General features: G+C 42.0%; 1 protein-coding gene across 1 annotated transcript in view; it reads right to left on the bottom strand.

Moving 5' to 3' along the window:
- LOC121548727 (kelch-like protein 29) overlaps positions 1–22,915 on the bottom strand; it is a 371,638-nt gene extending 348,723 nt beyond the window's left edge. Inside the window, exon 1 of the mRNA XM_045210180.1 lies at positions 22,640–22,915. The gene's annotated coding sequence lies outside the window, so the exon portion shown is untranslated. The remainder of the gene's footprint in view (positions 1–22,639) is intronic.
- Between the last annotated feature and the right edge of the window lie 2,288 nt (positions 22,916–25,203).

Here is a 25,203-nt window from a genome sequence, read left to right as displayed (position 1 = left end):
CTTTCCTTTGAATAACTTTGGTTACACATACAGGGCATTGAATATACGGTGCATCATAAAACTAGCAGTCGCATTAGTCTTACTAAGGTTCCATAGAGGAGTTTTCTTAGCTTATTTCTTTGCATTTACCCACCTTTCAAGTCCGCTACACCATGTTACACAGTGGCCTGTGAAGGATGGTGAAGTAACTACTGTTCCACTTGAATAGTAGTGTGTGTGTGTGTGTGTGTGTGTGTGTGTGTGTGTGTGTGTGTGTGTGTGTGTGTGGAAAGTGCTACTTTGTTTCACCAATATAATTTATTTTTCATTCCACAGCAACTTATATCAAGAGATATGACTGCTACATGTTTTAAATGAATGTGGGCTATAAAAACAAAGAGAGTCGCACACTCCATATGTATGACCTCACAGTAATTTATTGGGTAATAAAACACCAACGTTTCAGCCTAACTGTGCCTTCTTCAGGTTGTGGCAACATACCATTTTCTCCGCTGCATTGTTCATAGTTTATCAATGGCACAGCTTCTATGGAGGGACTGTCACCTGAGCAGCCAGCATCAACTTCAGTATAAACTAAATATTTCACTAAACAATTTTTTTCGAGATTCATACATTGCTTAATGTTAATTAGATAGAACAATTAATTAACATTGTCATTGTTCACTAGATAGGTTGCCTACTCAGCATTGGCAGCATACTGCACGGTAAGTAAATCACAAATGAAAAACGCATGCGTCATGACATTAGTTGGATGTGTCGTTACGGCCAACTTGATATACCATTTGAACCCATTGCTAAAGTACGTGGCGTACAATACTAACACGATGCATGAATATTAAAGGATTCAGACCACACACACACAACCTGTGGACCCATGATTTATGTATCCTCTTAACTCAAGAGCCACCTTTCAACAACTACCCTGCATGGGTATGGAAATAAGGTATTGCTGCAAGTCACTGTTATGTACAGTATACCTCCATTAGCTATAAGCTAGTTATGAATTAATTGATCTATAGAGATGAGTTTGTAGTTTCATGGGAGACTGAGCAGGGCAGAGCGGGGCTGTTTGAGGAGGAGGCCGTCTTATTCACCGGTTATGCACCTGTCCACTAAACAAATGTCCCTTCTTAGGATTAATAAACAACTACTAGTATTGTGGCAAGGACATCCTCTCTATCAGTGTAGTAAAACTATTGTACTGTAGTAGACTATACTACTACAGAGGGGATGTCCTACCCTGAATAATTTAGAGATGGTAACACCTTCTAAGTGGGCAGTGGGCACGCAACATGAGCAGGCTTTGGGATACATATATTTGCTGTATGCTACCATTGCAGTCAATGACACCCACATTGCTCACGTCAGTCACAAAACTGAAATATTTCACACAACGCTCCAAGCCTAATCTGATTTTTCCTGACCTTACCCTCACCTCATTGGTTCAAATTTTATTCGCTTAGTTTGTTGTTTGGTTACTCTTCCCCTAAGCAATGATATGAAGGGTCCAGTTAGTCTAGTATCCGAAACAGCAGCAAAAGTCAAACATTTACTCATGACACCCTGTTTCTGTGGACCATTTAACCCAACTAACCGTCTGTCCTACTAAACTAATCAACTATTCTTCTATTAAATCAAATCTCAGTCAAATTGGACTGTTGTGATCCCACAAATAGGCCATGATACTGTCTATTCATGGAGGGCTGATTCATGAGTCTGGGTAGTGTATTTTGGATTGAAATGAGCTTCAGTGACTTGTTCCAGTGACTGGTAAAGGATGTGTGATGGTGGCGGCCGGGGTAATATCAGGTTAAGTCTGCCTGCAGGAAGGAGAGGAGAGGAGGCTGGTATGAGAATGACCACTCCACCTCAAGACTGATTCGCTAGGCCTCTCTCTCTCACACAGCTCCCACAAAGCACCTCCTGAAGGCACATTCAATTATTCAATTTTAGATAAATTATTACATAACAATGCTGTACCCCTCTTAAGGGCCAGCCAGCATTCTCTTCCTTCTCTTAAAACACATACAGAGCACACATTACCCAGGAATAGATTTGTATATTTCATTATGGACAATGTTTATTCCAAAGCAGCAACAACCTAATAAAACACACCTTATTAAAATGAGACTGTGTGGTCTATAAAGGAAATAGATACCAGGGGAACAGTATTGTCGCAGTCACAGGCTAACATATATCAACACAACAAGATAGAGTTGAAAGCCACACTCTGAAAGACCCTCAAAGAGTGGGCCACCAACCTTTTATATATATATTTTTTTTTTACAATGGAGCCAATACATCGCATCAAATGTTTATGTGCCAATATCTTGATTTCTATAATAAGGGAAGACCGTTGTACTAAATGTACTGATTTGAATCACTGGACATCTTACAGACTGTGGTTTTAAATGGGAGTCTTTATTAATAAACAAAGGATGGCGAGCTAGCCATTTTCTATGTCCACCAGGCAGTGTCCCAGGCCACCAGCTCCCTCTCCTGTGTGGAGATGGTGTGCCATGTCATCATGCGACGCTAACGGGTTTAACCTGCCCCCCGGTGAGACCACTCACCGCACAGCAGGGTCACGGCCAGCAGGGAACTTCTTATAAAGGCCCAGTTCCAAAACAAACCCTTAATTTTCTCACCCCTAGTCCCTCACCTCCTTATGGAGGTCTGAAAGGTTTGGATAGGAAATGTGCGGTCAGCCCAACGGATCATCGGGTGCACACTACCTGCCCTCCAGGACATCAACAGCATCCAGTGTCACAGGAAGGCCAAGAAGATCATCAAGGACACCAGCCACGGCCTGTTCACCCCACTACCATCTAGAAGTCGGAGACAGTACAGGTGCATCAAAGCTGGTACAGAGAGACTGATAAACAGCTTCTATCTCAAGGCCATCAGACTGTTAAACAGTGATCACTAGACAGCCTCCGCCCAGTACCCTGTCCTGAACCGATTGTTGGGAAGGGCCAGTAAGTAAGCATTTTCACTGTTAGTCTACACCTGTTGTTTACGAAGCATGTGACTAGCAGAAGTGACCTTTCTGCCTTTGGGCTAAACTTCGATTTGATTTTGATGATTTGATTTAGCCTGGTCCAAGATCTATTAGTGCTTTAGCCTGGTCCCAGATCTATAAGTGCTTTAGCCTGGTCCCAGATCTATAAGTGCTTTAGCCTGGTCCCAGATCTATAAGTGCTTTAGCCTGGTCCCAGATCTATAAGTGCTTTAGCCTGGGCCCAGATCTATAAGTGCTTTAGCCTGGGCCCAGATCTATAAGTGCTTTAGCCTGGGCCCAGATCTATAAGTGCTTTAGCCTGGGCCCAGATCTATAAGTGCTTTAGCCTGGGCCCAGATCTATAAGTGCTTTAGCCTGGGCCCAGATCTATAGGTGATCTGTAGGCCTATAGTGCCTTAGCCTCTGACTATGGTTGTCATACCATGTGTGGATATAACTGAATAGAAATGTTTGGACTTGTCATGGACCAACACCACCACTCGTTAAGAGGGCACAACAGCGTCTCTACTTCCTAAGGCGGCTGAAGAAATTTGGCATGCCACCCGGGTCCTATCGAAATGCTACCACTGCACCATCGAGAGCGTCCTGACCAGTTGCATCACGGCCTGGCACGACCGCAAGGCCCTCCAGCGGGTGGTGAAGTAGTCCCAGTACATCACTGGGACCGTGCTCCCACCCATCCTGGACATTACTCAAAACGGTGACTGAGGAAAGCATGCAGCATCAAGGACCCCACACACCCCAGCCACAAGCTTTTCTCTCCTTACCATCGGGCAGATGGTATCGGAACATGAGGTCTGATACCAACAGGCTCACAGACACAATACCGCATAATGACAAAGTGAAAACAGGTTTTGCAAATGTATTACAAATAAGAAACAGCAATACCTTATTTACATAAGTATTCAGACCCTTTGCTATGAGACTCGAAATTGAGCTCAGGTGCATCCTGTTTCCATTGATCATCCTTGAGATGTTTCTACAACTTGTTTGGAGTCCACCATTGGTAAATTCAATTGATTGGACATGATTTGGAAAGGTACACACCTTTCTATATAAGGTCCCACAGTTGACCGTGCATGTCAGAGCAAAAACCAAGCCATGAGGTCGAAGGAATTGACCGTAGAGCTCTGAGACAGGATTGGGTTGAGGCACAATCGAGCAATCGAGGAGAAGGGCCTTGGTCAGGGAGGTGACCAAGAACCCGATGGTCACTCTGACAGAGCTCCAGAATTCCTCTGTGGAGATGGGAGAACCTTCCAGAAGGACAACCATCTCTGCAGCACTCCACCAATGAGGCCTTTATGGTAGAGTGGCCAAACGGAAGCGACATGACAGCCCGCTTGGAGTTTGCCAAAAGGCACTTAAAGGACTCTCAGAGAATGAGAAACAAGATTCTCTGGTCTGATAAAACCAAGATTGAACTCTTTGGCCTGAATGCCAAGCGTCACATCTGGTGGAAACCTGGCACCATTCCTACTATGAAGCATGGTGGTGGCAGCATCATGTTGTGGGGATGTTTTTCAGCGGCAGGGACTGGGAGACTAGTCAGGATCGAGGGTAAGATGAACGGAGCAAAGTAGAGAGAGATCCTTGATGAAAACCTGCTCCAAAGTGCTCAGGACCTCAGACTGGGGTGAAGGTTCACCTTCCAACAGGACAACGACCCTAAGCACACAGCCAAGACAACGCAGGAGTGGCTTCGGGACAAGTCTCTGAATGTCCTTGAGTGGCCCAGCAAGAGCCCGGACTTGATCGAACATCTCTGGAGAGACCTGAAAATAGCTGTGCAGCGACGCTCCCCATCCAACCTGACAGAGCTTGAGAGGATCTGCAGAGAAGAATGGGAGAAACTCCCCAAATACAGGTGTGCCAAGATTGTAGCGTCATACCCAAGAAGACTCGAGGCTGTAATCGCTGCCAAAGGTGCTTCAACAAAGTACTGAGTAAAGGGTCTGAATACTTATGTAAATGTAATATCTGTTTTATATTTTTTATACATTTTCTAAAATTTATTAAAACCTGTTTTTGCTTTGTCATTATGGGGTATTGTGTGTAGATTGATGAGGGAAAAAAACAATTTAATACATTTTAGAATAAGGCTGTAACATAACAAAATGTGGTCTGAATACTTCAGAATGCACACACCAGAACTGCTGCTACCAGACTCTTATAATACTGCTAAGTTTATACACTGCCCCACATCTCCAATACATGTAAATATTGTACTATAAATTGTGCCTTCCTGTATTATACTTATGCTAAAATGTTTATTCTATTCTGAGCCATTTACATTATGTTCGTATTCTTATCTTTTTCAAATCTACATGAAGTGAAGAGGCTAGGGGGAAGAAGCCAGGGCTTGGTTTGCAATTGGTTGATAGTCTAATCAGTGTAGCACTTGGCCCTGACACCCAGGGTGGTAGTTTAGAGGCTAATGAAGCCAAAGCATATTGAGGGGAGGAGAAGGGTAGCATTGGAGCTAGCTTCTGGAGGGGATACCAAATAACCAATGACAGCTATCTGAAAAAGCCCACAGTGACAATGCCTGCTCAACAATGGCATTCACCAAGGCAGAACAAAAAAATATCTAGAGGCTGAAAATAAGCTGTTTGACTTAGCATCCACTGCATTGTTCCTGTCATATAAATCATAGATTACAGAAAATAGGCTAAATCAATTCCAGGCCATCAGCTGCCAACTGAGTATAGGGTAAATCCATTTGAATTCAATCACTTTTTGACAGCACCCCTTTTGATTTGAACGAAACCTTCCATACATATTTGCCCGTTGTAGAAGTGCTCAGAACGTGGCTTTTTGGACCTGAATGTCAAAACATTCAAGAGATAAAGGTGCTCAAAGTTGACCTATTTCGCATACCCCACCATACACTCTTAGGAAAAAATGGTGCTATCTAGAACCCAAAATGGTTATTTGGCTGTCCCCATAGGATAACCCTTTGAAGAACCCTTTTTGGTTCCAGGTAGAACCCTTTAACCTGAAACCAAAAGTGGTTCTATCTGGAACCAAAACCAGTTATCCTATGAGGACAGCCGAAGAACCCTTTTGGAACAATTCTTTCTAAGTGTACCATGAGACATCCATGTCTTCATCACTGTAAAAGATAAACGGTTGAGATTGATATTATTTAAAAGCTTACAATCAGGGTTGTCAAACTATTTTGTGTGTTGTGCCCACCATCGGTCTTCGTGTTGTGACTTCATCAGTTGAGACACAACATGCTCTTGAATACAGTGTGGATGTCATGTTTTGCATATGGATGACGTATTTTTCCCCTGCACCTGTTCCGACAGGTGCATGATAATGGCCCATTCTAAATTAAAACTAATGTCACACATATTATTTAGTATATATAAATACAAGATTAAATTCAGAAGTCTGAATAGAATAATACATGCTAGAACGCGCCAATAGGATCTCGCTAGCTTGTACTTGGCTCTGCCCACCTCCTTTCTTATTATGCCCACTATGATTAATTTGCTCCCATTGGAAACGACAGGCTGTGGGTCTATCTTGGGTTAGTTATAAAAATCTTTACTATAGGCCTAGGACCCCTGGAACAGGGTTGGAGAGCCCATAGCCAACAAAGCCTAGTGAAACGTGCTTATAATCCCAGTCATTGCACAATCACGTGTGGAAACAGAGTTGAGTGGCCCAGCTTTCTCGTGCTGCTATATTTATTGCTAAATTCTGAAAAATGAATCCACTTTACAACCGGTGTAGCCTTCCTGGCATATTAAATACGTAACCGGACTTAACCTCCATTCGCTATTTTAGCACAGGCTATGGATGACATGTTTCTTTTTCTGTTGGCCATTCTAAATAAACAATTATTCCACACATATTAGTAGGCTATATGTAAAGACCAGATAAAATTAGGAATAGTCTGATGGGCGAAAAAGTGTGTGCTGCCTGCGCAAGAAACAGAGCACATGCCTTTCATCATAATATGCCATTTAGCAGACGCTTTAATCCAAAGCGATTTACAGTCATGCGTGCATACATTTTTGTGTATGGGTGGTCCCGGGGATCGAACCCACTACCCTGGCGTTACAAGCGCCGTGCTCTACCAGCTGAGCTACAGAGGACCACATCATGCAGCCTTAAAATGTTTTAGAAATCAAAAACACATAGCCTAAGGTTTGTATCACAACTAAAGTTGTGCAAATAACTAAATTGAGCATATATTTTTACATTTTAGTCATTTAGCAGACGCTCTTATCCAAAGCGACTTACAGTTAAGTGAGTGCATACATTTTCATACTGGAAGGACCTGTTTCAAATGATCACTTTAACTTCGGAAATCGTTTGGGAAAAATATTATTTCTATTTTATTCAGCTATTTTTCTTACTAAAAAATAATACCATGGGAATTATAAGAAAATCTTGTCTGCTAAATGAACTAGTGTAGCCCACAGCCATATGGCATAGCCAGATCAGGACCTAACATAAGGACAAACTATTCTGTTCGTCTGAAATAGGCTACATTTTCTTCATATAATAATGTTTCTTTAGACCTGCCTAAAATAAATAATGGATTTATTGTGATGGTGTAGGCTATATTAAATTGATTTATTCTACTTTTTAGATAGGATGTCCATAGGTCCGCATCAGTTGCTTGTAAGCTTTGCGTGGAAGCCCGGAGATGCTAAACGTGTTTATGTTAACCAACGGCCAATTACCGTGACACTGGCAGTTATTTGTATGACAGTTACCAGCTGACAACATTTCATGACTGCCACAGCCATAGTCTGAAGGGATAGGTCCATTCTATGAATTTGTATTTCTATGATTGAAATTATACCCACACTGTACTCAAGACCATGTTGTGCCTCAACCGATGGTGGGCACAACACAAAAACCAAAGATGTGAAATAGGGTCTAAGCTTTAACACATGCGAATATGAAGAAAAAATGAAATCTGAGTTTATACGTTTTTAGATTATTGACATTTTTTTCAATAAATAATTAAATCATTTGACAACATTGTTTGCAAGCTTTTAAATGATACCAAACTCAACCATTTATATTTTCCAGTGATGAGGACATGGATGTCTCATGGTATGATGGGGTATGCAAAATGGGTCAACTTTGAGCACCTTTATCTCTTGAATGTTTTGGCATTCAGGTCCAAAAAGTAACTTTCTGAACACTTCTTCCATGGGCAAAAATGTATGGAAGGTTTCATTCAAATCAAAAAGGGATGCTGTCAATACGTGATTGAATTCAAATGGTTTTATCCTATATTAATATGCTTCAAAGGTGAAAGGTCAAAATGTGGTTTGCTATTTTTATGTTTAATAAATACATCAGATTTCCTCTGCCACTGAATATAACTGGAAACTGATGGGCTGATTTAACTGCACAAGAATGCAAACTCTTTACCTGCTTTGCATTACCATGTAGCCTAACAAATCCTGAATACAAAAAACATTTTCCTAAATGGTATGAGCTTAATACAGTGTAGTTAGCCTATATTGTTTGTGTCAAAACAATATACAGAACATACAAATCTACATTGTTTACACCTTCCTAAAGATCGAGGCATTTAAATTCACATAAGGGATGCTTTTTCTTTTCTTTTTTTAAATTGGAGGTAGGCCATTTTTTGTACATGCAAAAAACATTGGCTGCATCCTTGCAGCAGAGAGAGTGCCCCGGACTCAGTCTGTCGTTGTTAGGCGTTCAGGGTTGTCGCTCTGAGACCATTCTGGTCTCTGTAGTCAAACAGCATGCTTTTAGTGCAATGATAACAGCGCCACAACCCCCAGAGCTCCTGTGCAGGAGAGGGCAGCTGAAGAGACTTTAATAGTTCACTGGTTTCTAAAGAGGCTTGGGAAACCGTGCAGCTAGCTTGTGGCCTTTCGCCCCATCTACATTAGCAAGTACAGTTGAAGTCGGAAGTTTACATACACCTTAGCCAAATACATTTAAACTCAGTTTTTCACAATTCCTGACATTTAATCCTAGTAAAAATTCCCTGTCTTAGGTCAGTTAGGATCACCACTTTATTTTAAGAATGTGAAATGTCAGAATAATAGTAGAGAATTATTTATTTCAGCTTTTATTTCTTTCATCTCATTCCCAGTGGGTCAGAAGTTTACATGCACTCAATTAGTATTTGGTAGGATTGCCTTTAAATTGTTTGACTTGGGTCAAACGTGTCGGGTAGCCTTCCACAAGCTTCCCACAATAAGTTGGGTGAATTTTGGCCTATTCCTCCTGACAGAGCTGGTGTAACTGAGTCAGGTTTGTAGGCCTCCTTGCTCGCACATGCTTTTTCACTTCTGCCCACAAATTTTCTATAGGATTGAGGTCAGGGCTTTGTAATGGCCACTCCAATACCTTGACTTTGTTGTCCTTAAGCCATTTTGACACAACTTTGGAAGTATGCTTGGGGTCATTGTACATTTGGAAGACCCATTTGCGACCGAGCTTTAACTTCCTGACTGATGTCTTGAGATGTTGCTTCAATATATCCACATAATTTTCCTTCCTCATGATGCCATCTATTTTGTGAAGTGCACCAGTCCCTCCTGCAGCAAAGCACCCCCACAGCATGATGCTGCCACCCCCGTGCTTCACGGTTGGGATGGTGTTCTTCGGCTTGCAAGCCACCCCCTTTTTCCTCCAAACATAACGATGGTCATTATGGCCAAACAGTTCTATTTTTGTTTCATCAGATCAAAAAGTACGATCTTTGTCCCCATGTGCAGTTGCAAACCGTAGTCTGGCTTTTTTAATGGCGGTTTTGGAGCAGTGGCTTCTTCCTTGCTGAGCGGCCTTTCAGGTTATGTTGATATAGGACTCGATATAGCATCGTATTATGGCTATGGATACTTTTGTACCCGTTTCCTCCAGCATCTTCACAAGGTCCTTTGCAGTTGTTCTGGGATTGATTTGCACTTTTTGCATCAAAGTACGTTCATCTCTAGGAGACAGAACGCATCTCCTTCCTGAGCGGTATGATGGCTGCGTGGTCCTATGGTGTTTATACTTGCATACTATTGTTTGTACAGATGAACGTGGTACCTTCAGGCGTTTGGAAATTGCTCCCAAGGATGAACCAGACTTGTGGAGGTCTACAAATTTTTTTCTGAGGTATAGCCACCCAGTAAAAGGCACATGAAAGACCGCTTGGAGTTTGCCAAAAGGCACCTAAAGACTCTCAGACCATGAGAAACAAGATTCTCTGGTCTGAAGAAACCAAGATTGAACTCTTTGGCCTGAATGCCAAGCGTCACATCTGGAGGAAACCTGGCACCATTCCTACTATGAAGCATTCTGGTGGCAACATCATGTTGTGGGGATGTTTTTCAGCGGCAGGGACTGCGAGACTAGTCAGGATCGAGGGTAAGATGAACGGAGCAAAGTACAGAGAGATCCTTGATAAAAACCTGCTCCAAAGCGCTCAGGACCTCAGACTGGGTTGAAGGTTCACCTTCCAACAGGACAACGACCCTAAGCACACAGCCAAGACAACGCAGGAGTGGCTTCGGGACAAGTCTCTGAATGTCCTTGAGTGGCCCAGCCAGAGCCCAGACTTGAACCCCATTGAACATCTCTGGAGATACCTGAAAATAGCTGTGCAGCGACGCTCCCCATCCAACCTGACTGAGCTTGAGAGGATCTGCAGAGAAGAATGGGAGAAACTCCCCAAATACAGGTGTGTCAAGCTTGTAGCGTCATACCCAAGAAGACTTGAGGCTGTAATCGCTGCCAAAGGTGCTTCAACAAAGTACTGAGTAAAGTGTCTGAATACTTATGTTAATGTTATATTTCTGTATTTTGTATTTGTAATACATTTGCTAACATTTCAAAAAAACTGTTTTTGCTTTGTCATTATGTGTAGATTGAGGGGGAAAAAACCATTTAATCCATTTTAGAATATGGCTCTAACGTAACAAAATGTGGAAATAGTGAAGGGGTCTGAATACTTTCCGAATGCACTGTAAGAGCTGTGTTGAGATCGTCATAGAGGAAAGTGGCACAGAAGGTCGGTAGCATTGCTTTGCCTGCCTCTCGTCAGCTCAGTAGCTCTCTAGGTACAGGGAGAACATTTGGAGAAGGATTAGGCTACTCGCATTGCTTGATTTATACTTTGTTTAAGACAGTCTCAATTTATTGGTTACTAGTGAGCGGATGAAATAGCAGGACTGGATGAATCCCTCCCCCGGACAGAATCCTGATCCCCTCTGTTTTTTAAAATTATTTATATTACTCCTCTTGTCTTTGCCCTGCGGCGGTGAGAAGAATACACACTGCTGTTTTAGGATTGTGTAGTCCAGTAGCCATGCCAGGTTTAGGCCGTACAAGGTCTTAAAAACCAAGAGCATGATGCTGTTGTCCCAACACAGTCAGATAAACACGTTGGGGAAACTGAGACTTTATATGGCTGCCAGTGCTTTAACGAGATTACGGAGAGGCGTTAGAGCAATATGCCACCAAAGGCCAAATGGGACTTCAATCTTTATCTTTATCTCTCTCGCTCTGAAAAAAATTGATTATGTGTTTTAGAGGCTCCCTTTCAGAATGTTTTTATCCCAAGACCTCTGCTTCAGCCCTCATCTCCTCTCATTCAGCTCTGGTGATAGTCACTGTGGATGAGTATGCAGAATTTTTTCAACCAACCCACTAATTTCTTGTTAACAAACTATAGTTTTGGCAAGTCGGTTAGGACATCTTTTTTGTGCAAGTAATTTGTCCAACAATTGATTTTAGACAGATTATTTCACTTATAATTCACTGTATCACAATTCCAGTAGGTCAGAAGTTTACATACACTAAGTTGACTGTGCCTTCAAACAGCTTGGAAAATTCCAGAAAATGTCATGGCTTTAAAAGCTTCTGATAGGCTAATTGACATAATTTGAGTCAACTGGAGGAGGAGCGCAACCTCCCCCTCATCGATTTCGAGGGACCAGCTGAGACACCCGCTATGGGCCAACTGAGGGACAGTTCGGGACTACCCAGTGGGAGGATCCGAACTTGAAAGCTGCCGCAGCCCAAGTGATAGCGGTGGACGGCCAGCTACTTCCGGGGGGGGGGGGGAGTGACTGGCGATACCCCCATCAAGAATAACCTTTTGTATCAGGTGTCGCGCCAACAGGGGGAACTTCGAGAGGTACTGTTGCTTCCCCGATGGTACGTGGGAACCGTTCTTCAGCTGGCCCACACCCATCTGTTGGGGGCGCACCTGGGAATGAAGAAGACCTGGGAACGGATCGCCGCCCGGTTCCACTGGCCCGGGATGAGGAGGGCCGTCGAAGACTATTGTGGCAGCTGCCCAGAGTGTCAAATCACTGCCCCTAAAGCACACTTCCGAAACCCGCTGGTCCACCTACCAATCATCGGGGTGCCCTTTGAACGCATCGCCATAGTGGGACCCCTGGTAAAAACAGCACGAGGACACCGGTACATCCTGGTAATAGTAGATTATGCCACCCGGTATCCCGAGATCATTCCCCTACGGGCGGCAGTCTCCAAGGGAATCGCCCGGGAGCTGTTCCACCTCTTTAGCCGGGTGGGCATCCCGAATAAGATCCTGACCAACCAAGGTACCGAGTTCATGTCCCGCCTAATGAAAGATTTGTGTGCTCTCCTGCAGATCAATCAGATCCGGACCTCAGTCTTTCACCCGCAGACGGATGGGCTCGTCGAGCGGTTCAATAAAACACTCAAACAAATGCTGCGGAAGGTCATCGAGCAGGACGGGAAAAATTGGGGCCAGCTACTACCCCACCTAATGTTCTGTACTTATTTACCTCAGGCTGACTAGTCAGCTAGCTAGCTAGCTAGCCAGAAATTCACAATTCAGGGTACGTTAAGCAGTTAACTTCTATTACATAACTATAACTATTATTATGATTTCAATGAATGTCATATCAGAGAGCACACAATGTTTAAATGTGTAACTTTGTGCCGTAAAGGTCAGTACCTGTCTAGCCTGCCAGACTGTTGTCCCGGAGTTGAAGCCCATCAGTTGTTTCACTATGGCACATGATAGGTAACTATCACAATTCATATTTTGCCCTGATAAGTTGTTTTGTAATGGTTGCTTTATTTGACCACAGTAGAGTTCAATATTATAGAATGTGTGTTTGTTTCAGTATCCTAAAAATATGAAAATGTGCATACTGTATGACACAGATACGGGTAAAAATGAAGTAATCTTCTCTCTAACACTTTAAATGTTAGGGGTGGACCTCATCGGACCCTTCACAAAATCCAGGAATGGCAACAGCTGGTGTCTGACAGCGACCGATTACTTTACCAAGTGGGTGGAAGCAATACTCATTAAGGTCAGTAAAGGAACTCTAAATTCCCTTCTATAACCCATTAAAAAGGTGCTTGGAAATAGGGCTGTTACGGTGACTGTATTACCGCCACACCGGCGGTCAAAAGTCATGATGGCAGTCAAATTCCATGTGACCGTTTAGTCACGGTAATTAGGCTTCTCCAAGCTCTGATGCTGCTGATGGTCATTAGTAGCCTACCAAACTTGCTAACTGCCTGGTACTCAGCACTCTATTGTCCCTCTAATCACTGACATCAATGCAAATGTGATAGAAAATCTAATCAAACACTTCATGAGAGCCCATGAGCTCATGTTGCGCAACATTTTTATAGACTATGCAGTTGCGTGAGAAAACAGTGTGATGGCCTCTTAAAAAGAGGAGGATTCCATCAGCTTTCTATAGGCTAGGCCTACTATATTTATTTCTCAACCATCCTAATATTAAGCACATTGCTTATCTTTACAACAGAAGTATAGCCTACCTGGCTGGCATGAAAATGACCCATTGGAAAAGCGTCCTCCATTCGCTATTTAAGTGCATGTATTTTTTTCCACTGCCCCTGTTTCGAGACAGGTGTATGATAATGGTCCATTCTAAATCAAAACAAATTTCACACATATATTATTTAGTATATGTAAAGACAAGATTAAATCAAGAAGTGTGATGGGTGACAATATTAGCCTATCACTTGTGATAGGTCTATATGTTTTGATAAGGTTTGCATCACAACTAAAGTGGCCATATAAAACGTCTTAAAATTAAGCACATTAATCCGCTTTACGATGGGTGTAGAGCCTAACTGGCATACATACGCAGCAATTGATTTTCAAGTTTGGGGAAGAATTTTCACCATAAAAAATGCTCCTTTATAATAAAAGCATTACATGCATAATTGCATTTGTGGTCACTTTTGAGAATGGTGTTCTCCTGCTAATGGAACATTCACGCTTATAGCCTACTGCCGTGTGCGCATTGCTGCGCTTATAATGTGAAGAAATAGCCTAATAGTTTATCAACATTTTAAGATAAAACGTTCTCATCGGTTGCATCAGGCTCATTGCTTAAAACAGGTTTTTTTATACTAATATTAATTTGGGATCTATCGCATCCCACAACTGTCCCGGTCTATGTTTGGAATATTTATTTCTCGCACAGAATAAGTCAACTTTTGTACTATGGGAGATGACTAGTGCTTTTGCTGTTTGTTAGGCCTACTCATCTTTTTGGCTGACGAAAAGTAAATGTGGACAGTTCTTCCAATATCTTCAATATGCGCCTCGGAATTGGATAAGGACGCGCGCAGTTGCATCCCCGATGTGTCTGTCTTCACTTGTAGCCTGTGAGAAAGACCTGATCACTTGACTGAGAGCCATGTGAGTGAGAGGTGCTTCGGCACGCAGCGGGGAGAAGGGAATTATAATTATTATATTCAGCCGAAGGGCATAACAGCTACTGGCCGCAAAAGGCAGGATATTTTAAAGGGGATTATGGCCACACAAAGGGGATGCAGCCGGGAAATTCGAGGCATTATCAAGTGCTTGTCAAATTGTGAATGAGTGATGAAGTGTGTACAGCCTGCGCAGAAAACAAAGCAGAGCTCATGCCTTTCATGCTACTTTTTTCAAATCATCATTAGAGTTGCATCATACATATAGCCCATCATTTGTTTCACAATTAAAGTTACATAAAAATCAACACAGAATAGCCCCATGTGCGCACTCCCTCAAATCATTGAGAAAATATCCTTTCTATTTTATTCAGCTATGTTCAATTGTATTCTTCATACTATAAAATTATATAATGCTACGGAATTAAAAGCAAATCTTGTCTGCTAAATGAACTAGTGTAGCCCACAGCCATAGCCAGATCAGGGCCTAACATAAGGACAAAGCAGAGTATGCTAATCTGTTCTTCTGAAATAAACTAAATTTTCTTAATATCATGTTTCTTTAGACCTGTCTAAAATAAATAATGGATTTATTGTGATGGTGTATGCTATATTACATGGATTTATTAGACTTTTTTTTAAATGTAGATGTTCCAAAGGTCTGCATCAGCGGCTTGTAGGCTATGCGTGGAAGACAGGAGATGTTAAATGTGTTTATGTTAATTAACGGTCAATTACAGTGAGACCGGCAGTTATTTGCTTGACAATCACCGGCTGAAAAAATGTCATGACCGGCACAGCCCTACTTAGAACCAAAACTTGATTTTCCTTTTGTACGATACCCATTAAGGACAAGACTGGCGATGATAGACATCTTCAACACTCACGGTTATCCTGAGGTCATCTTGAGTCACAAACTCTGGAACAAGGTACGGATGTTATAGGTTTTATTCTGTCACCAATGGTTTGTTTGTTTTAAAATGTATTTTTTGTTTTTCCCATGGTACAAAGTCAAACATATTTCAATATCTTCCATTAGATATCCCTTTCCTACCCTCTCCTCCAGGTTTGGATGAACGGACCAACCAGACCCTCAAGACTGCCATGGGCAAGTCCCTTGACTGGTACCAGGAACGGTGGGAGGACAACCTGAAGGTAATTCTCTTTGCACACAACAGCAGCATCCAGGCCTCCACAGAGTACTCACCCTATCGCCTGCTGTATGGACGGGAGCCGCAGCTTTTTACTGAGGTAAACAATGCAATTGTATATACAATTATTGCATATACCGTAGTATTAAACATTTGTGATTGACTTAGTGTTGTTGGTTGTCTATTGCTATTTTTGTATGATGTACTTTCAGATCACTGAAACTCCACCTGATGTGGTGGAAGTTGTCGAACCAGATCAGAACGCCTTCGAGGACCACCTTCAGGCACGGGCTGAGAAGGATGTGGAGGTTTTTGACCAGAGTAAAAATCATTGTCCGCTCTTAATTTATTTTCTGGCCCGCCAAGAGATATGTAAGAGATGTATTTGTAATAATATGAAATAATTGCATTTATTTCTATTATCAATCAAGGTGAGACTGAACATCGACAAGGCGCAGGAGAAGGAGAGCTACCAGAGGAGAATCAAGAAGGGGACCAAGTGCTTCGTCATCCGAGCGAATGACTTGGTTTGGAAGAAGGACGAAAGGAAGGCGAGACCTGGGAAACGTTGCTGCTCTTTCACAAATTCACCATCCGTTAAGGTGAATATACAAATCTCAGATAATAACTAATTTGCATTTGAACACAAAATAACATAAAGCTAGCTTTAGTTTCCCTAATACAGATATATTTGTCTTCCTAGGTTTACCTCGGTGGAAGCCAAAAATCTTCTCCAGTTGGAGCAGTTGGCCGGTTGACCACTGAAAGCCCTGATGCCCTACACGTCGGTGAAGCCCATGAGACAAAGTATGTTAAGGTTTGGTTGACATTTGAGAAAGCAAGAAATGGTAGTTATGCTGAGCTTGTAAAAATTTACCTCTTCAATTTACCTCTCCAAATGACTTTAGGACCATCGACTGTCCGAGCCACCCAGGAGGTATCCCATCCACCAGACCCAGTGAGTTCTGATCAGTCTGATTCTCTGTGCTCTGAGGGGGACCAGCTTGAGATAAGCTATACATTCAAAAACTGTTGAAAAGTACATACACCACATGGCAAAAGTATGTGGACACCACTTCAAATGAGTGGATTCGGCTATTTCAGCCACACCTGTTGCTGACCAGTGTATAAAAGAGCACACAGCCATGCAACCTCCATGGACAAACATTGGCAGTAGAATGGCCGTACTGAAGAACTCAATGACTTTCAACATGGCACCGTCATTAGATGCCACAGTCAGTTCGTCAAATTTCTGCCCTGCTAGAGCTGCCCCGGTCAACTGTAAGTGCTGTCATTGTGAAGTGGAAACGACTAGGAGCAACAACGGCTTAGCCGCGAAGTGGAAGGCCACATATGTTCACAGAACTGGACCGCCGAGAACTGGACCGCCGAGTGCTGAAGCACGCAAAAATCGTCTGTCCTCGGTTGCAACACTCATTATCGCGTTCCAAACTGCCTCTGGAAGCAACATCAGCACAATAACTGTTAGTCGGGAGCTTCATGAAATGGGTTTACATGGCCGAGCAGCCACGCACACACTCATCCTTCTCACACTCCTGGTTAGACAATTTTACAAATGATCATGCTCAAGCTCTTTTCAAGGTGTAGCATCCAGGAGTGGAAGGCCTCCTCGTGGTGGGCGGCATCTCCATGCTGTCAGCAGTACCTACACTGGCACAGGGGTTTCTTCAGATAGTCAATCTCAAGGCTAACCATTGGGTCACGTTAAGTAACCTCCGCTGCCAGGTAGGTACTGTTAAGGTGTATGACTCCAGTTGTCATGACACCACCCCAGTGTTTCTCTCACAACTCACCTCTCTTCTCTTTTCCAGGGACCGCCCCTTACCTGCCTCATCAACCCCACTGATATAAAATAAATTACAGACAGGTATTCTTTATTTTCTGTCTCCCATTAACATTATTGCATGTCTAATCGAACATTTTAATGTTAATAACTGTATTTTTACATACCTGATCAATATGTAACGTGTGTTTGCTTGATTACATCTCTTTCTCCTACCCTGTTCCCTTTACTCTGCTCCGGATCTTCAGGACCTAGGGGTTCTGCCCAACACCCAGACGTGGATCCACTTGATGTCCTCCATTACCAACCACCCTCCAACTTTTCATTACATCCTCTACAGCTACTGTTATTGTCATGTTGTCATTATCTGCTAAGAAGGATATTGCTCTATCATGCTGGGCACATAATATGTGAGATACACAGATTAACTAATACACCAGCACTGCAAACACTCAGAACAAAGAGAGCAGCAGTGCCTGGACGTTGTAGTCTCCCTCTTCCAGTCCCCCTTCCGAGACTGGCTGCCTGTTGAGAACAAGTGACAGGCAGAACCTCCCACCCACACAGCACCCACCTCCTCTCTATTCCACACACCAGAATTCTGTATTTTAGTCTAGGATTGCCATGTGAGTGTACAAAAAATCTGAGAAAATAAATGAATGACACCTGTACCAAATAAAAATCAAAGTTTGTATATTTAAATCTTAGATATAGCCAAGGGTGTACACTAATGAGCTATGCGAGATAGAAAAAAATTAATCATAATAGAGGACTACTGAAATAATATTATTTCCGTGTAGATAAGGGAAGGGCAGCTTAAAATAAAAACATGCCAGCCAGACAAGCCAGTGTATGAATCAAAAGTATTTGAATATGAATTGAAATGAGCTGACTTTGTGATCTGTAAGGTAAAGTTGAAGTCGGAAGTTTACATACACCTTAGCCAAATGCATTTAAAAACTCAGTTTTTCACAATTCCTGACATTTATCCTAGAAAACATTCCCTGTCTTAGGTCAGTTAGGATCACCACTTTATTTTAAGAATGTGAAATGTCAGAATAATAGGAGAGAGAATTATTCCACAAGCTTCCCACAATAAGTTGGGTGAATTTTGGCCCATTCCTCCTCACACATGCTTTTTCAGTTCTGCCCACAAATTTTCTATAGGCTTGAGGTCAGGGCTTTGTGATGGCCACTCCAATACCTTGACTTTGTTGTCCTTAAGCCATTTTGCCACAACTTTGGAAGTATGCTTGGGGTCATTGTCCATTTGGAAGATCCATTTGTGACCAAGCTCCTGCAGCAAAGCACCCCCACACCATGATGCTGCCACCCCCGTGCTTCACGGTTGGGATGGTGTTCTTCGGCTTGCAAGCTACCCCCTTTTTCCTCCAAACATAACGATGGTCATTATGGCCAAACAGTTCTATTTTTGTTTCATCAGACCAGAGGACATTTCTCCAAAATGTACGATCTTTGTCCCCATGTGCAGTTGCAAACCGTAGTCTGGCTTTTTTATGGCGGTTTTGGAGCAGTGGCTTCTTCCTTGTTGAGCGGCCTTTCAGGTTATGTCGATATAGGACTCGTTTTACTGTGGATATAGATACTTTTGTACCTGTTTCCTTCAGCATCTTCACAAGGTCCTTTGCTGTTGTTCTGGGATTGATTTGCACTTTTCGCACCAAAGTACGTTCATCTCTGGGAGACAGAACACGTCTCCTTCCTAAGCGGTATGACGGCTGCGTGGTCCCATGGTGTTTATACTTGCATACTATTGTTTGTACAGATGAACGTGGTACCTTCAGGCGTTTGGAAATTGCTCCCAAGGATGAACCAGACTTGTGGAGGTCTACAATTTATTTTCTGAGGTCTAAACTAGCAACGTTTAAGACATCGATTTCATGTTGTTGAAATGTTAACAAGGTACCCAAAAGAAGTTTGAAGTAATGTTTTCATCTTATTCGCTAAACAAAACTCGTTTAAACAGCAAAATTGTTGCATAAATCAGCTTTGTTTGCATAGCGGGGATGAAAAGAACATATTTAGGCTGTAATGATCTCCAACATTCTACGCATTAGGCCATCACACCGTTGATATAGCAACGGACGCTAATAGTTTATCGAATCCCATTGTGACACGGGGGGGACGACACTTTTTGGCAGGGGGACACTATTTGGCATGACAGGCCCTATAACTCCAAGTGTATTAGCATAACTGCAAAAACATGCACATTAATTGCCTGCCTGCCTGCATGTGTTTCATCCGAGGTCCTACAGAAATTCAACCAGCCCAGCTCTGTCAGAGACCAAAAGCTAACCAATACTGAGCCGAGCTGAGCCTCTGCCTCAGAGATCATACAGTAGATCTAAACTAGGCATTCCCAACACACTTTAATAATTACCCAATGCATGGTCTGCATGTTTATCACTGCAAAGAGGCAGAGACACACTTCATGATGCACTTACTGTAGCAACCTTAGAAGACTCTAATACCAACACATACCCACACACAAGCACGGACACACATCCTACCTTACTTTGCCGCCACCACAGCCCTATCCCTTCACAAAGGCTAGTCATTGTAAATATGCAGTGCCAATGGCATATTGCTGCAACTATATTAAACGGAGGTGAGAAGCCCCTGTTAAATGAGCCCAGCTCTGAGACAAATGCATTGTCTCACCTCATCGACTACAGATCCCCCTGCCTCTTCTGGGATGACTGCTACAAAAGCCCTTAATCCCAGGCTTGATTCACACTACCTGCTAGCTTTACCAATGTAATGTTGGCCATGGGAGTGTCGCACTCTGCACCGTATCCTACCTTAACACCCACCGTATTGCATCTTGATAAACACCTGAGCAGTGGGCTTTTAGTCATTGAGAACAACTTCCTTTTACAATACTGACCTGGTTACGTCCACCTCAGAATGTATAGTAGGCTAGCTCCATGTTATTGTTCCGATTATAATGTTGCTAATATAGCGTATTAGTGTTCGATGAACGGCTGTGTCTGTTACCGAGTAGATAGTGAGTTGCTGAGTGAGAAATAATAATAATAAATAAATAATAATATGCCATTTAGCAGACGCTTTTATCCAAAGCGACTTACAGTCATGCGTGCATAAATTTTTTGTGTATGGGTGGTCCCGGGGATCGAACCCACTACCCTGGCGTTACAAGCGCCGTGCTCTACCAGCTGAGCTACAGAGGACCACAAATAAATACTGATGTTTGTTTTTCAACGCATATGCAGCTTTCAGTACTGGTGTGTTACTGTTATAATACACGGGTTATAATAAAGTTGAGTTGCAGGTGTCAGTATATGTTAATGTATCCCACATTAACGGCTAATTACTGTACTTTATTTTTCAGTCAGTTTCACAAACAATGGTTGTCCAAAATGCTGCTTGGCATCTTAAGAGTTATTGTGTAACATGCTTTCAATGTTCCATGCGACATTTGGCCTAATGAATTAGGCTACTGCCGGCACTGTGTGCTGTGCAGAGATTGTGCAGGGATTTTAACTACCCTACTTCTGTGACACACCAATATCAATTTCTAATATGTACAGAGATACCAATAACATACAGACTAATATACACCGACTGTGTAATGTAAATTAAGATTCACAGCATTGCCTAGCCTACGTAATGGACGAGCCTGGTGATGTGTCTTGTATCTATTCAATGTCTCAGACAGTATTGTAATACATTGCCTTGCTACATAGCAAACATAATGCTGCTAGTGACAGCAACTAAGAGAACAGCCTGGCCTCAAAGATGTAACATAGTAAATGTAAATCTGTGACATTCAAATTAGTATATGTTAAGTTTGGTATGGTTACATAAGCCAAAAACTACAGGAAGTGGGTTAGTTGGGGAGGATGGATGGGCATATAACGCAAACGTCTAGCAAATTAAAGGTTGTTTGTTGGAATCACATCATGGTCAACTTTAGCATTTGAGTTAATTAGCAACTACTTATTTTTAACTACATTGCAACTACTTAGCTACAATGTTAGCTAACCCTTCCCCTAACCCAAACCTTAACCCCAAACCGAGCTAATGTTAGCCATAACAAATTGCAATTTGTAACTTATCATACGAAATGGATGATGGACACCTGCAAATTAATACATACCATATGAAACATAACATATCATGCTAAATGGAGGGAAACAGATGTACTTTTACTATGAAATGTCTACCCCCAGGTTGAACAGAAGAGGATGTGCACAAGAACGTTTGGCAAAAATCACCCCATCCGTTTTTCTGGGGAAATGGAAGGAGCCCTGTGACCAGACGTCTGTTTTTGGATGTTAACAAGGCCACACTCAATCTTAACTCCTCCACATTTACTGGATTGGTTCGACAGCGCAGACATTTTTTTATTGTCATCAGGACCTGAAAGAAAGAACCTCTGCTCAGGCGCTTCTTTTTTATGGCTGCTACGTTAGGTTGGGTTAGACAAGAATAAACAATAAAGAGAACAATACTCGTGCACCGTCCATTCTCAGAACCAAAATCTAGGGTTCAGAACCTTCTCTACCACTTCAACATGGAACTAGCTTGGGCTTTGTATTATTCTGACAATACCTACGAGTTAAATTGTTTTTTTATTCACATCCAGCCCATGCCACAACCAACAACAATGTCACACTGACCCCAGTTATAAGCCCTAGCAGGAAGTTTATTCTCTTCTCCTAGCGGAGGGTCATGGCTTGAAGGAATCGCACAACATGAGAGCCGCAGCGCCCATTTGGTTATATTTTGGTGCTCAGCAAAGGGTGGCACAGATTAACCTTCACACACGTTAAGGCAAAGCACGCGACATTCTCATAATGAGACAGGTCACCGCGTAAAGCGAGCCTAAACTCAGCCTGACACGGACCACATGAAAAAATGAATAAAGTAGACCTATAGTCTTTCGTGCGCTGACACGCAGTTTCTCCTTACCTCCCTAGTCGCAGTTGAGCTTCAGCACCCGCGTTCGTCCTTGTTTTACTGCCTATACGACGCTTATCTTTGAATGCTGTTTTTATCCCAAAAAAGACTGTTTTAGCATTTTATGGCAAAATGTATTATGTTGCCTCTTGCTTTAGCCCTTCTGTTGCCTGTCAGGTGTCGGCTGTTTGCGGGCTACTGTCTCTCCGTTGACAATTGTGAACGGAGTGGTCGGGAGTTTTGGCAGATGCCACAGAACGCGTCTTTATCCGATCCTTGCTCAGCGTCGGTTGGTTAGATTCTAGCGAATGCCTGGTCGGACAGACACACCGTGTGGCTACTTTACTCCCCGACACCGCTCCTCCCCTTTTGCTTTGGCTTTCTACGGAGCCCTACAGCGCCTCTCACTTGTCTGCGTATAGAACTGCATAAACTTACATCTTGGAAGGACTACATTTTGGTAGCCTAATTTGCTGCGGTGTTCACTAAAAGCAGAAACATTCGTTGCGGATAGCTGTGGAGTCGACCGTCAGCTCAAAGCCCACCTGAGGTCAGATGTCCAAACGGCGGGAAAAATGTAATCTTTCCTAATCATGTGCACACAGTAGGTTACTTTTTTTGTGTCAATTAAATGGACCTTTCCCCAACATTTGAACATAATCCTACTAAGAATAAAACATTGAAATAATTCTTTTTTAAATTAATAACAAATATAAGCGTGATATTTTGGGCATGAAAAAGACAAGAGGCCTAGGTTATAACATTCCTCTCCAATTTGATTTGGTCAAATTAAGGAATGCCCTGTAGCCATAATCAATAATTGAAGAAAACAACAGTCTGTCACAATAACGAAAACATAGTCCTGCAACACATTTCAGAATTATTATTATATTTCTATTTTCCAGCTCTAGACTTGCAATATATGGATATGTATGCGCCAGCAATATATGGATATGTATGCGCCAGCAATATATGGATATGTATGCGCCAGCAATATATGGATATGTATTCGCCGCAGCGTCCCAGCTGCACTATACTGCATTCCGTTGGGCTTCAACTGACCTGAACGTGTTTCTACAGCTGACCCACAACGGCGTCCAGAGGCCTCAGCAGGTAGCTACTACAGCACGCATAAAAATATTTTGTGTTGACTCAGGCACAAAAAGAGTGCTGCATTTCTCAAGCTTCTGCTAGAGTTGCAAACACAGTATATTTCAGAAAAATTTACATGAAAAATGTTATAGATGTTTTCAAATTTTTTATTATTTAGATGATTTGTGCCATGTAGCGGTTTGTGATATAGCATACTGTACCTTACTACTTAGTCTTTCATTTCATTTATGCCTAACTTTCTGTTCTAATAATTATTTTCCTTTAAAAAATAAAGTATATTTTTTATGTCACCTTTTATTTATTTTGAAAATATCATGGGGTAAATTATATTTTTGGAAGTACAATCTCTTTCAAAAATAATAATAATGAAACATCAATATTACAATTTGTGAGTGCTCTGTGCGCACTAGAATAAAAAAGGAGGAAATTTTTTCTTTATAGTAAATTGTTGGCCTGTGGCAATTATTTTCAAGTCATAATCTCATTTGACGATTTAGTGCTAAAGTACATTTAATTGACAGTAGAATAAAGCGGATATACTGAAATAAATTAGGCCTATCAATTGTTCATAACCAAAAAGAGGACACACACACAGATATACTGTACCCAGATAAAACTGCTGACCCTGTGCACCCTATGAAGTGAACAGAATCTCAAGGCGTTAAACAGAAGTAATTGGGCCCGGGAGGGAAGGGAAGTAAAAACACATAAATTAAGACAACCCCCCCCCCACCCCCCAATTTTTTTTTTTTAGATATAAAAAGGAAAATAGGTTTGGATGGACTACTGAGTAAATAGAGTGTGTTCATCTTCTCAACAAACCACCTGATTAATCAAAGATAATCTGACATTTGTGTGCAAACTGCTGCTGGTAGAACATAATGTCTGTCCTCACCAAGAGAAGCACTTGAAAGGCTCCAGCATTCATTCCATAGAAATCAAATCAAATTTTATTTGTCACATACACATTATTAGCAAATGTTATTGCGGGTGTAGTGAAATGCTTGTAAATAGAATCCATACCGCTAATAGGTTGATGGAACAGTATGAAAAAAGGTCAGGATAAAGAATCTGTGGCATAGTAGTGGTCTTCAATAAAGGTCTCTGCTATATAAAAGAAAGCATTCCAATACTGTGGTAGGTCTACCGTAGGATCGCCATTGTGATCATTTGGAGCCTCAAATAACCATATGAAATGTACTTGTAAGTTTAAGAACTCGGTTAGAGTGTCTCTTATATTATTATATTCAATAGGTGAAAACATGGAAATAAAGATGTTCTGTAAAGATGATATAGAATTATATAGAGGATTGTATTATTTTCAATCCCATTTCTGCATTAGTAAAATAACAGGTATACCAGCAACTAACTGTACAGTTTTACCAGATCTTGTATCCTACCACCAGAACCCAAAATGCCTAGCATTGACATTATTAACAGTCAACACACTGTTCAGTAGTCAG

Source organism: Coregonus clupeaformis, chromosome 33, assembly GCF_020615455.1.
Source record: "Coregonus clupeaformis isolate EN_2021a chromosome 33, ASM2061545v1, whole genome shotgun sequence".
NCBI classification, from domain to species: Eukaryota; Metazoa; Chordata; class Actinopteri; order Salmoniformes; family Salmonidae; genus Coregonus; species Coregonus clupeaformis.
This window is presented reverse-complemented; position numbering and strand designations above follow the sequence as displayed.